Raw genomic sequence first — 13,223 nt, 5'->3', positions numbered from 1 at the left:
CGGGAGGCGCGGGAGGATGAAGAAAGAGAAGAATTATTTCATAGCTAAGGCCACATAGCTGGAGAAGAGGCAGATGCAATGTACTGTAACTGGGCAATCCATATATACATATATATATATATATATATATATATATATATATATATATATATATTTTATTTTTTTTTATTGTAAGATAGAGTGTACTATAGACGATATTGCTCTCCATGTTTTGATATTCTCTTTTTTTCTAAATGGCTTTGAAAGATGAGAAACAGAGTAACCAGTGAATTATTAATATTAGCAGTGATCTGTAGCTTGATCATATTACCTTTGAGTAATTCAATACCTGTTTGTTACATATGGTTTGTGGGTCTCATGTTCACCTGGTCAGCATAGTCAGAATTTTAGATGTATGTATAGACTTACCAAAGATTAAGCAACAAGACATCCATTATGTATCCTAACTGAATGGAGAACATAGTGTAGACTGAGATGTGGGGCATTACAGTTGTGCTTAAAAGTTTACATTTATTGTCAAACTATTGTGTTTTCTCTTTAAAATCATAATGACAACCAAAAACATTTAAATGACCCTGATCAAAGGTTTACATACGCCAGTTCTTAATACTGTATATTGCCCCCTCTAACATAGTTGTATTTGTGGATGAGGCTCTTTATTTTATCAGATGGTAAAGCTGCCCATTCTTCTTGGCAAAATGCCTCCAGTTCCTGTAAATTTCTGGGTTGTCTTGCATGAACTGCGCACTTGAGATCTTCCCAGAGTAGATCAATGATATTGAGGTCAGGAGACTGAGACGGCCACTCCAGAACCTTCACTTTGTTCTGCTGTAGCCAATGACAGGTCGACTTGGCCTTGTGTTTTGGATTGTTGTCATCTTGGAATGTCCATGTACGTCCCATGCGCAGCCCACAGGCTGAGGAGTGCAAATTTGCCTCCGGTATTTGCTGATAACATGCTGCATTCATCTTTCCGTCAACAGTGACCAAGTTTTCTGTGCCCTTGTAGCTCACATATCCACCTCAGTACTTTACAGTGGGAAAGGTGTTCCTTTTATCATAGGCCTTGTTGACAACTCTGCAAATGTAACATTTATTGTTGTGTCCAAAAAGTTTGATTTTGGTGGTCTCATCAATCCAAATTATAACAATCTCAGATCCTTCTAGTCGGAGGTCAGGGGTTCAATATGATCACTTGTACCAATCCCACAGGCAAAGGCCGGGGAGCAGAGCCCCCTTAGGGACCTGACTTCACTTTTACTTACTTTAATTTAAAATCATTCCGTAAGTATAGCAAAAAATGTATTAAAAGCACATGCTCCTGTGCCCTTATGCTCATTCATATTGCATATAATTCTTGTAGCCAGGGCCGGCTACAGGTTTTAGTGGACCCTAATCCATCCATCCATTATGCACAATCACTTGAGACACCACACACATTACTAAATGACACACACATTGCTAACTGACACACACATCACTAAATAACACACACATTACTGGCTGACATACACACACTTACTGACACACACACACACACACACACACACAGCACTTACAGCTCAGTCTTCTCCTTGTTCTTCACTGCTGGGCCGATCTTCACACTGTAGTATTGAGGAGCTGCGGGTCATGTGAACAGGTCCTTCATCCCTCTCTCTTTGCAGGACTAGGGCAGGTCCTGTCCTTTCTCCTGTGTCTTCTAATGTTCAGCCTGCACACCCTGCACTACAGGCTGAACATCATAACCTCGGGGCCCCTCTCTGTCTCTGGGCACCTGGAGGTGCTGGGGCCCCAACACTTGACCAGGTAAGCCCTGTGCTGACACCAGCCCTGCTTGTAGCCCTACAGTTAATGTCACTGCTGGTTATGATTTATATAGTGGGTGAGCATCAGGAGTAGTGGTTAAAAAGAAAAAATATAGCACCTTCAACATGTTTTAAAAAAGGACAAGAAAGCAAAAATTCTGATATGTAAACTTTTGAGCACAACTGTATGAGGAACCAATGCAAACACAAACAATGGGGGATGTGGTACATGTAAGTGCTGATTAAGGGTACAAACCCACTTGCCGGATCTGCAGCGAGTCTCATTGCTGTGTTTTTGCAGCGAGACTCGCTGCAGATCCCAGCCCTATACTTTCATTAGCAGAGAAACTCGCAGCAGGGATGTACATCCCTGCTGCGATTTTGTCTGCAGCCCTCCCCATTAACCCCCTAGCCGCTGGACATTATACATTACCGGGTCCCCGTTCCTGCTTGCTTCGGGGCTCCCGGTGTCTTCACGGCCCGCCCGGCCAATCAGTCCGGGAGCCGCCGAAGCAAGCAGGAGCGGGGACCTGGTAATGTATATCCTGCCCGCCCCCCCTGCAGCCCCGATCGCCCCCAGCCCCCGGCCGCACGATCGCCCCCCGCACCCCCCGGCCGCACGATCGCCCCCCGCACCCCCCGGCCGCACGATCACCCCCCGCACCCCCCGGCCGCACGATCGCACCCCCCGGCCGCACGATCGCTCCCGCACCCCATGCGGCCGGAGGGTGCGGGGGGCGATCATGCGGCCGGCGGGGGGCGATCATGAAGCCGGGGGGCGGGCAGGATATACATTACCAGGTCCCCGCTCCTGCTTGCTTCGGCGGCTCCCGGCACGTTCTGCCCAGCCAATCAGTTCGCTGCCCTGCCGCAGCTCACTGATTGGCCGGGCGGGCCGTGAAGACACCGGGAGCCCCGAAGCAAGCAGTAACGGGGACCCGGTAATGTATAATGTCCGGCGGCTAGGGGGTTAATGGGGAGGGCTGCAGAAAAAATTTTCTCTGCTAATGAAAGTATAGGGCTGGGATCTGCAGCGAGTCTCGCTGCAAAAACGCAGCATGGAGACTCGCTGCAGATCCGGCAAGTGGGTTTGAACCCTAAAGCTTTTTTTTTATGAAATAATTTCAGGTTAGGAATATGCACTGTGTATAGAAAGAATCATGTTGTGCCCATATTTCTTATTCATATTTTTCTATAGGCGACATTTTCAAATAAGTTTATTGCTGTGAATGTGTCATTCAATAAATGATGACAGTGCAGGTACCTCAATTCATTGCATGTTATTTGTACTATTACTTATAATACAATTATCATGTATAGAAAATTGTAAAGCAAATGGACCATCAGGTACATTTTTTTAATTTTTTTTTTGCCGTGCACCAGCCCGGCTCTATGCACTGGAGGTGGGCTCGACGATATTTCCTCCCCTCCATTAAGCGGCTCCATTAGAATCAGTGGAGCCACGTCCCAGAGGGGAGGGGATATGGTCGCACTTAGGGGCCGCGGGCCTGCTCTTAGTGCATAGAGCCGGGCCGGTGTGCAGCGGTGAGAACAGCGCTGAGCATGGGAACCAGAGGCAGTGTTTCAAAAAAAAAAAAAAAAAAAAGGACCACACCACTGGGATCCCCACGTTGTTACCGATCAGCTGATGTAAAAGAAAAAAGAATGATTTACCCGATGGTACATTCACTTTAAAGTTGGTGTTGGTGTCATTTTTTAGAACATCATTTTTGTTTTTCTGGGTGCTTTTGCAGAAAACACTGGAGTCAGGAAGTCAATAGGAAAATAGGGAACACTATACCTACAATGCTTTATTTCACATTTGTCTTTACTTGGGCTATGTTCACACTCTATCAAGAGTGCTCTATGAGAGCCAGTGCTCTATAGCGTAATCCAGACAAAAGAAAAAAGGTAAAAGTATATATGGAACTCTCAGCACAATCAGTGATAAACAATCTCAAACGACCTGAAATTGTTCACCCAATTACAGGGAGCGATGATCGTTACTTAGTATCGTACTTGCGGTCATCTTGTCGTCGCTTTTGCACTCGTTGACTGAATGGCGTCTTATTCCATCCGAACGATTTGCAAAGATCAACGATAAAAATAGGTCCAAATTCTATCAAACGACCAATGATTTTTCATTGGTCGTTTAATCGTTGTCTGCTACTACACTAAACTAATATCGTTCAAATCCGAACAATCTAACGTTTTTTCGAACGATAATCGTCCCCTGTAATAGGGCTCTAAGGCACAGTTCTTACAAAGAGCACATAAAAGAACCGCAGCCACTCCTGTTTAATCATCTCAGGGATTAACACAATAGACAAACTCCTCCACTCCAACAACAGGATGCCGGGCGCAGGTCCAGGTAGCCAGGAATTGATAGTGAATATTAAAAAAATTTAATAAAACATATGATACAAGACACTTGAGGAAGAGACCGGACCGGTCTCAAAGTGCTTCCTTGTGTTTTAATTAAATTATTTTAATAAACCCACCGTGAGTAACTCAATATTGCTTTTGAACTGATTGTTTGGAAAGGGCCTGGGCGGAATACCCCTATAACGTGGGTGCCAACCATTTACTGAATGCGGGATCTCTTCTGAAAGCAATGTGGATCCAAACATTGCCTACACAACTCAAACAACTGTTTGCAGATCTGAGGGTGTAAGCTGATCACTTCCTTTGCCTTTTGTTCTCACTGTGCACACTTTGACCTGTTTATTATCCAGTAGCAACCAGACCACTTTTATTGCTGACTGTATGTATGTATTCAAAGTAGCTGGATAGCAATTGCCGTATGTTCTTCCCCTTTTCATTTCAATTGAGTGCTTTCCTGAGCTCCAGATTTATCAAACTGTGTAAAACAGATGTGGCAACCAACTACAGCCCAGCTTTCAGCTCTGGTAAAACACTACACACAAGATCTGCATATGTAGGCCTACTGTATTGACAGGATAATACCACCATATTGATGCTGAATAAAAACCACTGCACACAAAACAATATCCAACATACAGTCCTCATGTAGCCGTGATCCTAGCTCTCCACAGGCTCAGCAGACAGTATAACAGGTTACATTGCAGTTACATCGAGTGACTCACAGGGGACATGTTCTATGAGTTTTTCTCTTTCCTTTTCTTCTCTATCTGACTCAGACCACCATGAATATTCCTTGCAACCAGGAATCATCTACACAGCACCTGACAAACATCTGCCCTTTTCATATTTCCAACACTCAGTACCCCAAATAATGCCCTGCATTGTATGAGTGAGTAGGAAATTAGGTTTGGGGCGCAGGGTAGGGAAATGGGGTATATAGACAATTCCCCCCTTAGGTAGATGCCCCTAGTAATCTACTCCATTAGGTAAAAAAACCCAGTAGGTGGATAAACCCTTCTCCACATGGGTAGATAATCCCCACATTAGGTAGAAACCCCAGTAGGATGATAATCCGCCATTGGGTAGAATTAGCATTACGCTTTCAGGCTACGTTCACACTGCGTACGAGTCCGGCCGCATTTCGTACGCCACCGTACATGTGCGGCTGAAACCTCAAAACTACGTGCGTATATTCGCGGTTCGCACTACGGCCGGAATCATACGCAGATGTTCATACTCTGCGTAGTTTCCACAGCAACCTCTGCTGTTAGCGTAGCCATCATGGAAACTACAATAGGGACGGCTTCTCTGTCAGTAGATTACTAGGGCCTAGCCCACTTTACGCAACCCTGGGAATTGAATCTCCACCATAACTACAGTACAGCAAGCCATTGCTGCTGTATAAAGCCTTAGCTTACTGTTAACTGATTACTGCCATGTGTTTTTTAGGGCAGAAGAAGAGTTTTTGCTCACATTGCACCAAATCCTTTCTGCCCAGGAAACCTCAAGGCAGTAAGCAGAGACCATGCTGAATATATATTTTTCTATGAATATATATATTTTTTTAATTTAAAGAAGCATTCCACCATTTTTTATTCATTCCCTGACAGCAGTTTGGTGCATGTGGCATGGTGTCCTGTAGTGCTGTTCAAATCCTGTGCACTGTGACGTCACATCATTTCTGTCCCTTCTTCTTTCTATAGGGCTATTGAAGGCCGGAAGTAAGGGTTTCCAATGCATCTCTATGAGTATGCTCGGAGATGCACAGGAGACCCTGACTTCTGGCCTATCCTTTGGGACAATTGGCGAAGAGGCCGCGGGACTTGAGTGGCACTGCAGGACACCGATCATCATTGGTAAGTATATGCACCAGCCTGCTGCTGGGGGACAAATAAAAAAAATGGAGTGCTACTTTAATAAAAGTATGCAAAAGAGGAGTCCGTGGAGCCTCATTGAAGAGTCTCAAAACACAGGACTAGCCAGATATCCCTCCGGGAAGGACCCAGCCAAGTGGCAGCTCCTGTTAGGAAACCACCAAATCCACCATATTAAGTGGCCCTATAAGTCAGTGTAATGACAAGGGATAAACCAAGGCTAGGTAACCATCCACAGACAGCTGTTTCGGGGTGTTGCCCCTCATCAGTGTGGAGCAGGATTCTGGCTAGGTGGGAGCAATGCCTAGTAGAGCCATAACAGATTGCTGAACTCAGGGAGAACAGCCAAATGACAACACTGCCGGCTGCTAATGAAAGCGCTCAATGCAGTGAAGTCCTAGGTGCATTGCCCCCTGGGAAACATGAGTATGCAAAAGAGGAGTCCGTGGAGCCTCATTGAAGAGTCTCAAAACACAGGACTAGCCAGATATCCCTCCAGGAAGGACCCAGCCAAGTGGCAGCTCCTGTTAGGAAACCACCAAATCCACCATATTAAGTGGCCCTATAAGTCAGTGTAATGACAAGGGATAAACCAAGGCTAGGTAACAGGAGCTGCCACTTGGCTGGGTCCTTCCCGGAGGGATATCTGGCTAGTCCTGTGTTTTGAGACTCTTCAATGAGGCTCCACGGACTCCTCTTTTGCATACTCATGTTTCCCAGGGGGCAATGCACCTAGGACTTCACTGCATTGAGCGCTTTCATTAGCAGCCGGCAGTGTTGTCATTTGGCTGTTCTCCCTGAGTTCAGCAATCTGTTTCTCTTATGGCTCTACTAGGCATTGCTCCCACCTAGCCAGAATCCTGCTCCACACTGATGAGGGGCAACACCCCGAAACAGCTGTCTGTGGATGGTTACCTAGCCTTGGTTTATCCCTTGTCATTACACTGACTTATAGGGCCACTTAATATGGTGGATTTGGTGGTTTCCTAACAGGAGCTGCCACTTGGCTGGGTCCTTCCCGGAGGGATATCTGGCTAGTCCTGTGTTTTGAGACTCTTCAATGAGGCTCCACGGACTCCTCTTTTGCATACTCATGTTTCCCAGGGGGCAATGCACCTAGGACTACACTGCATTGAGCGCTTTCATTAGCAGCCGGCAGTGTTGTCATTTGGCTGTTCTCCCTGAGTTCAGCAATCTGTTTCACTTTAATAAAAGGGTTTACAAGGGGTCTTGGGGGGGGGGGGGGGAGGGGTTGTCAATAAAGGTTTTTTTTTTAAATTTTGGCTTAGTAGCGGACGTAGATGGCAGCATCTATTAATAAGCTGGGGTTGGAGATAGCTCATAGGGCAGCTAACACTAACCCCCTCTTATTACTTATTAGTACCTAACGCCCAGGTGTACTGGAAATTTCACATCAGTTCTGATCCATGTAGATTGAACCAAAGTTCCTTTCTTTAGGCCACAGCACGGAGACAGGAGCTTCATCAAAAGTATTTATCAAGCTGATCACTTGTCTGACCACCAGAGCCCCTGTACAAAGATTGGTGGGGGATAACAAGCTAAAATGGGAATATCCCTGCAAGTAGATGCCCCCAGTAAGTAGGTAATTCAATCCCAAATTAGGACTCCAGTAGGTAGTTAACCCCCTACCAATATTAAGCAAATGCCGGCCATTAGGTAGTTAAAGGGGTAGTTCTCTGAAAAGTGTTTTCTTTCAAATTAACTGGTGCCATAAAGTTCCAGAAATTTGTAACGTGCCTGGCTATCACTGACATCTGGGACCCACGTCGATGGCACAGGCACTGCTTCTGTGGCTGTGCCATCCTGTGCACGTTAAGGGGTGGTTCCTAAAAAGATTATTTCTAATCAACTAATGCCAAAGATTTGTATTTTACTGCTAATAAAAAAATTAGTCAGCTGCAGTATGTCCTGCAGGAAGTGGTGTATTGTCTTCCGTCTGACACAGTGCTCTCTGCTGCCATCTCTGTTCATGTCAGGAACTGTCCAGGACAGTAGCAAATCCCCACAGAAAACCTCTCATGGTCTCTGGACTGGAAAGGATACACCAGTTTCTGCAGGACATACAGCTGCTAATAAGTACTGGAAGATGAGATTTTTTAAGTAAATTACAAATCTCTAGCACTTTATGGCACCAGTTGTTTGATAGAATTTTTTTTTGTGAACAACCTCTTTAACTCCCCCCCCCTAATAAGTTAAATGCCCCCAGTAGTTAGTTAACCCCCCATTAGGTACATGTCCCCACTAGGTTATCCCCCTGCCCCCCCAGTAGGTAGTTAAACCACCTAAGTAGTTGCCCCCCCTTTCAGGATGCACCTACAAGGTCCCCAACAAACAAAACAAAAAAAATTCCCTTCACCTTTCCTCCTCTCCAGCACTGATGCCGGCAGCAATCAAAATTTGCCCCCCAACCCCACTGTGCCATTCATTGTAGAAAACAGAGGTATTGCCAAACAGATCTGTATTCTCTTATGGTAACTTCCCCAGCTTGACATTTATAATGTTGTTCTTACATTGCTTCATGGTGATATCCTTGATCATCATGGTTTTATCCTTGGTCATAGTGATATCCTTGGGTCATGGTGATATCCTGTATGCCCCTGTACCTATCTTTTCATTTACTATTACTATGTTAGGCATTTTGTTTTTAATTTTTTTCTCTTTTTTATCATTACATAAGAGGCTCATAAAGTGTCATTTATATAATATGACTCATTGTATGTGATTTTAGGCAATGCTTCATTTTGTGTATTTTTAGCATCAGTCTCTGGTTTCAGTTATATACTCAGATGTCTCCTTCAGTGCCTATATTCATCGCCTCAACATCTGCTGCTCAAAAAAATCTCCAGATGACATCTTTTTCATACAGTGAAAATGACTGACACCCTGTTGTTCTCATCTTGATTTCCATTATTTATTAGTATGATTAGTTCTTGCCTGAACACAGCAGCCAAGCTATTCTATCTGCAGCAATGGCTCCACCTTGTGGCAGTCACTGGACTAGCTGCCCATTTACCTTAAACTATAACATAAACTAAATACGGTCACCTGAAAGTGTTGCACTCTTCACACCTCCCACCTTACCCATTATCTATTGATGCCAGAGATTTGTAATTTACTTCTATTGAAAAATCTACAGTCTTCCAGTACTTATCAGCTGCTGCAGTGGCGTCGCTAGGCAGTTTTATTCGGGGCTCATGCCCCGAATAAAATGCCTGCTGCCCCGGATCTCTTCTGCCCCGCTCTTGCGAGCCAGATGTGGCTCTTTTGGTGGCCGCATCCGGCTCGCAGATTGCCGCTGCTGCTCTCCTCCTCCTCACCTACTGGCCGCCCGCAGCACCCGGACACGCTCCTCCATCCAATCAGCGGAGACCGGGAGTGTGGGGCCGCTGTGGTGGGCCGTGGTGCACGTATCCAATCAATGCGTGCGCCACGGCCCACCGCAGCGGCCCCACGCTCCCGCTCTGAGCTGATTGAGTTTTAGGAGCACCTCCGGCCGCTACGGTAGGTGAGGCGGACAGCAGCAGCCGCGATCAAAAAGGAGGTGAGCAGGCACGGGGGGAGAGAAACGGGCGAGAAGCACAGGGGGAAAGAAGCAAGGGGGGAGAGAAACGGGAGAAAAGCATGGGGGAGAGAAAGAGGGGAGAAAAGCATGGGGGAGAGAAAGAGGGGAGAAAAGCATGGGGGAGAGAAAGAGGGGAGAAAAGCATGAGGGAGAGAAACAGGGGAGAAAAGCATGGAGGAGAGAAAGAGGGGAGAAAAGCATGGAGGAGAGAAACAGGGGAGAAAAGCATGGGGGAGAGAAAGGGGAGAAAGTAACAGAGGAGAGAAACAGGAGAGATAACCATGGGGAGAGAAACATGAGGGAGAGAAAGAGGGGAGAAAAGCATGGGGGAGAGAAAGAGGGGAGAAAGTAACAGAGGAGAGTAACAGGGGAGAAAGCATAGGGGAGAAAGCATGGGGGAGAGAAAGAGGGGAGAAAGTAACAGAGGAGAGTAACAGGGGAGAAAGCATGGGGGAGAGAAAGAGGGGAGAAAGTAACAGAGGAGAGTAACAGGGGAGAAAGCATGGGGGAGAGAAACAGGGGAGAAAAGCATGGGGGAGAGAAACGGGAGAAAGTAACAGGGGAGAGAAACAGGAGAGATAACCATGGGGAGAGAAACATGGGAGAGAAACAGGGGAGAGAAACAGGGGAGAAAAGCATGGAGGAGAGAAACGGGAGAAAGCATGGGGGAGAGAAACAGGGGAGAAAGCATGGAGGAGAGAAACAGGAGAGAAAGCATGGAGGAGAGAAACAGGGGAGAAAGCATGGAGGAGAGAAACAGGAGAGAAAGCATGGAGGAGAGAAACAGGGGAGAAAGTAACAGAGGAGAGAAATGGAGGAGAGAAACAGGAGAGATAACCATAGGGAGAGAAACAGGGGAGAGAAACGGGAGAAAAGCATGGGGGAGAGAAAGAGGGGAGAAAAGCATGGGGGAGAGAAAGAGGGGAAAAAAGCATGGGGGAGAGAAACAGGGGAGAAAAGCATGGAGGAGAGAAAGGGGAGAAAAGCATGGGGGAGAGAAAGGGGAGAAAAGCATGGGGGAGAGAAAGAGGGGAGAAAAGCATGGAGGAGAGAAAGGGGAGAAAAGCATGGGGGGGAGAAAAGCATGGGGGAGAGAAAGAGGGGAGAAAAGCATGGAGGAGAGAAAGGGGAGAAAGCATGAGGGAGAGAAACAGGGGAGAAAAGCATAGGGGAGAGAAACAGGGGAGAAAAGCCTGGGGGAGAGAAACAGGGGAGAAAGCATGGGGAAGAGAAACAGGGGAGAAAGCATGGGGGAGAGAAAGAGGGGAGAGAAAGAGGGGAGAAAAGCATGGGGGAGAGAAAGAGGGGAGAAAGTAACAGGGGAGAGAAACAGGAGAGATAACCATGGGGAGAGAAACATGGGAGAGAAACAGGGGAGAGAAAGAGGGGAGAAAAGCATGGAGGAGAGAAACGGGAGAAAGCATGGAGGAGAGAAACAGGGGAGAAAGCATGGGGAAGAGAAACAGGGGAGAAAGCATGGGGGAGAGAAAGAGGGGAGAAAGTAACAGAGGAGAGAAATGGAGGAGAGAAACAGGAGAGATAACCATGGGGAGAGAAACAGGGGAGAAAAAGAGGGGAGAAAAGCATGGGGGAGAGAAAGAGGGGAGAAAAGCATGGAGGAGAGAAAGGGGAGAAAAGCATGGAGGAGAGAAAGGGGAGAAAAGCATGGGGGAGAGAAAGAGGGGAGAAAAGCATGGAGGAGAGAAAGGGGAGAAAGCATGAGGGAGAGAAACAGGGGAGAAAAGCATGGAGGAGAAAAGCATGGGGGAGAGAAACAGGGGAGAAAAGCATGGGGGAGAGAAACAGGGGAGAAAGTAACAGAGGAGAGAAATGGGGGAGAGAAACAGGAGAGATAACCATGGGGGAGAGAAACAGGGGAGAAAAGCATGGGGGAGAGAAACAGGAGAGATAACCATGGGGGAGAGAAACAGGGGAGAAAAGCATGGGGGAGAGAAAGAGGGGATAAAAGCATGGGGGAGAGAAACAGGGGAGAAAGCATGGGGGAGAGAAACAGGGGAGAAAGCATGGGGGAGAGAAACAGGGGAGAAAGCATGGGGGAGAGAAACAGGGGAGAGAGAAACAGGGGAGAAAGCATGGGGGAGAGAAAAATGGGGGAGAGAAACAGGGGAGATAAGCATGGGGGAGAGAAACAGGGGAGAAAAGCATGGAGGAGAGAAACAGGGGAGAAAAGCATGGGGGAGATAAACAGGGGAGAAAAGCATGGGGGAGAGAAATGGGAGAAAAGCATGGGGGAGAGAAACAGGGGAGAAAAGCATGGGGGAGAGAAATGGGAGAAAAGCATGGGGGAGAGAAATGGGAGAAAAGCATGGGGGAGAGAAAGGGGAGAAAAGCATGGGGGAGAGAAATGGGGGAGAGAAACTCAGAGGGCCCGGGCCCCGGATGTTTTAGGACCCTAGCAACGCCCCTGAGCTGCTGTATGTCCTGCAGGAAGTGGTCTGGAGAGCAGGAGAGGGTTTCTATGGGGATTTGCTACTGTTCTGGACAGTTCCTGACATGGTGACATGGACAGAGGTGCAAGATGAGAGCACTGTGTCAGATTGGAGAGAATACACCACTTCCTGGAGGACATACAGCATCTGATAAGTACTAGAAGACTTGAGATTTGTTAATAGAAGTAAATACACATTTCTGGCACCTTCTGGCATTAGTTGATCTGAATTTTTTTTTTTATGAACCACTCCTTTATTTAACATGCTCATGTGCCTGTGCCATCCAATGCGTGTCCCAGATATCAGTGATTGCCAGGCACCCATCACAACTGTTGGGACTAGGACTGCGCTCCAATCCCGAAGTTAACCCTATAGACGCTGTGATAAGTTTGACCGCAGCATCTAGCAGAGTTAATAGAGGGGGAAATCTCCTTCTGTTCACCAGCAGGGCTCCGAAAAGAGATCGTAGATTGCAAATGATCAAAGGAAAAAAATGCAGTTATTGCCCTAAAAACAACTTTGAAATTTGCAGCCTTTGCCAAATGGGAGTATCTGTGCCCTAACTTTACACCACCCCTCTGTCCCTTTTCATCATTAGGAATGCTCCAGGCAGATTGCCTCCTATTCTCCACCTGTGTTAGCCCGGCACATGGTTAAGAAGCTGTGCACTGTTCAGCATGGAGAAAATGTTCCAGTGGCATGAAGAGGATGGGGAGGAGGGACGGAGGGTTGGTGCAAAGTTAGGGCACAGATACTCCCGTTTGGCAAAGGCTGCAAGTTTAAAAGTTGTTTTTTTTAGGACAATAACTGCATCACCTGCCGAACGGACCGCAGGACAGATCTTGGATTAAAAGCAGGTATCTGAGGGTACAAGTGGTTTTGGGGGGGGGGGGGGGGTTAGATTGTGGGTACAGAGTCGCTTTAACGGCGGCATGACGAGTATACTCGTCATGGGTCGTTAAGGGGATAAAGATAAAACAACGGCCAAACCAGGTGAACATGCCCCTGTGCCATCTCAACAAGTCAGCTTTGATGGTTTTGAGCATGGGCGGGAAGTTCGTCCATCAGAGGTATTGGGCGTGAGTTGCACACTCAGGTCCAACTGTGTCCAACGGAATGGGACTCA

This window comes from Dendropsophus ebraccatus, chromosome 5 (assembly GCF_027789765.1).
Source record: "Dendropsophus ebraccatus isolate aDenEbr1 chromosome 5, aDenEbr1.pat, whole genome shotgun sequence".
Lineage (NCBI taxonomy): Eukaryota > Metazoa > Chordata > Amphibia > Anura > Hylidae > Dendropsophus > Dendropsophus ebraccatus.
The sequence above is the reverse complement of the archived record's forward strand: the minus strand, read 5'-3'. Positions refer to the sequence as shown.